Below are 2,750 nucleotides of genomic sequence, written 5' to 3'. Positions count from 1 at the left end.
TCCACCTCCCTCTTTTAAGGACACTTGTGGTTGCACCAGCCCTGCCTGAGTCAGCCGGGATATCACCCCACCTCAGGGTCCTTGACGTAGTCACATCCACCAGGTTCCCTTTGCCATAAGAGGTCCAGGGATGTGCCATCCACAGGCATGAGGGGTCAGGACCTGGGTTATTATTCAGTGCCCCACAGGAAGGAAGTGAGGGGGACTCAGAAAAGTGTAGCAGACGCTGGTCCTGGTCTGTCCAGCTTTCTCGGAGCTTTCCCCCTCCTGGCCTTTGCATCCGCCGTCCTGGAGGGCAGAGAAGGAAGCCCAAGGAATTCCAGCCTTTTTTGGATTATGTGCATGAATTAGTCAGAGAACTTTTCATCTCATTGAAGTGGAAAACAATAATTTGATTTAAAAGAGAGAAAACAAAAGGAATATAATTTCAGGGCATTGTTTATTATTGTCCAGAACATCCTTTGTTTTATTATTGTTACTTTTTTATTTAACTTCAATGTGCGTTATCCAACATGCATTGACTCTCAGAAATATTTTTTTTTTTAAAGATTTTATTTTTTTCCTTTTTCTCCCCAAAGCCCCTCGGTACATAGTCGTATACTCTTCATTGTGGGTCCTTATAGTTGTGGTATGTGGGACGCTGCCTCAGCGTGGTTTGATGAGCAGTGCCATGTCTGCCCCCAGGATTCGAACCAACGAAACACTGGGCTGCCTGCAGCAGAGTGCGCAAACTTAACCACTCGGCCACGGGGCCAGCCCCAGAAATATTTTTAAGATGGAATGTCCTGAGGACATCACATGGGGAAGCGTTGGGTGTCCTTGGTCTTTTCTACTCATTGTGGATGTTTTCTAGAAGACAGCTCATCTTGGACATAGTTCAGGCTCCCTATACACCCTTCTCAACATTGCATGTCCCAGTTCTCTTGGTTTATCTTGGGTAATTCTTGTTGGAGCGTTCCTATAATTATTTGCGACATAAAATTCTCTATTGGCCATTTCTCACAACTAAGAGTATGAGTGGCTTCTTTCCACTGCAGCCTCCTCATAAGACCATGGGGACATCATCCCTGAACACGTGTCTTTCTGGAAGCTGCCACAACTTCAGGGCTCAAACCCAGAGTCTCTTGCAGGACCTGCTCGATGCCATGGCATCCGCCAATCACTGGCGGTGCTCCATTCCCAGGCTCTGAACTTGGTGCTGAGGACGTGTGAGCGCGGATCCCCTGCCTTCATTGTCGTTCTGAGCAACAGATCCCTCTGCCGGCTCTCGCTCTCTTGTCCCTCTTGTTCTGGCACCCTGGACTGACAGATTGTTCCTGGGGAGGACGGTGGTGTCTCGTGTGTCAGCTCACTTCTCTCCAAGCGCACCGGTGGTCTGAGGTAAAGGACACTCACAAGCTGTGTGCGATGAATGAACACGTTTTAAAAACAGGAAAGGATTTTAAAGATTGGTGAGATAACGCCTCAAGAGAGGGAACGCTTGCTCCAAATCTCTGACACGCTGTCATCTTGTGTCAGACGAAATATTTCCAGTAACAGGAAAGTCATGACTGAAATTCACAGAATCAGATTTTTAGGATTAAGAGAAATGTGAAAAATGATCTAAGGTGGTATTTCTTGAGGTGCAGTCAGTGGCAGCTGTCTTCTTGCTGTGTCCTCACCTGGTGGAGAGCGAGCAAGCTCTGGTCTCTTCCTCCTCTGATAAAGGCACCGGTCCCACCATGGGGGCTCCACCCTCGTGACTTCATGACCTCCCAAGGGCCCCGCCTCCAAATACCATCACACTGGGGGTTAGGACTTCAGCGTCTCCGTCTTGGACACGGACATTCAGCCAACCATATTGTGCCCCTGGTGCCCCTAAATTCATGTCCTTCTTACGTGCAAAATATTCGTTCCATCTCAACAATCCCAAAAGTCTTCATTCCAGCATCAGCTCTCAAGTCTGAGGCCCCAAGTCTCATCTAAAGATCATTTGGGTCAGACGTGGGTGAGACCAGAGCAGTCGAGGTTCGATTCTTTCTGAGGAAAAATTTCTCTCCAACTACAAACCTGCGAAACCAGACAAGTTATACGCCTGCATCATTGGTCACCACACCAATCTCAAGGCCCCAACACCAAACGCCATCCTATTGGATATTGGGGTCTCCGCACATGAATTTGGGCGGGAACAAAAACATTCAGTTCACACACATCGTGTATTTAGGTAGAGGAGTCAACATAGTCGACTTTGAAAACCAAGAATGTACTGTAGGTAACGGGTCTCAAAGTGCAATCTACAAATTTCTCTTGGTCTATCAAGGGGTCCTTGTGCGGTTTGTTAGTTTTAGAGAAAAAGTGATAAAACCATTCTATTTACACGTTTTATAAATCTGAAGTGCAGAATTAGCCATAATTTTCAAATCCCTTTGCATTGCTGTTAATTATATTTTTAAAGTTGTTCAGGTGCTCTAAGAGCTGCAGCGATGAGTGCGTCTCGGCTGTCATTCAGCGCAGCCTCCTGTTTCCCACGGCGTTTGTGTTCCATTGGTTGCTCGTCCACCCGTGTTCTTAAACGGCTATGTTGACACTAGTCTCTGGGGACAGAAATCAGAGTTCAGAGGGCTCGGGGGCGATGGGGCTGCCAGGACCTGCTGGGAGATGGAAGAGCTGGCCTGGGTGCCATCAGCTGCCTCGCCCCTCAGCATAGTGGGGAACAGGACTCAGGAAGGGAGGGGCCCTTCAGAGTCGGAGCCAAGGGCCAGGCCTTTTTG

This window comes from Equus caballus, chromosome 1, assembly GCF_041296265.1.
Source record: "Equus caballus isolate H_3958 breed thoroughbred chromosome 1, TB-T2T, whole genome shotgun sequence".
NCBI lineage: Eukaryota > Metazoa > Chordata > Mammalia > Perissodactyla > Equidae > Equus > Equus caballus.
This window is presented reverse-complemented; position numbering follows the sequence as displayed.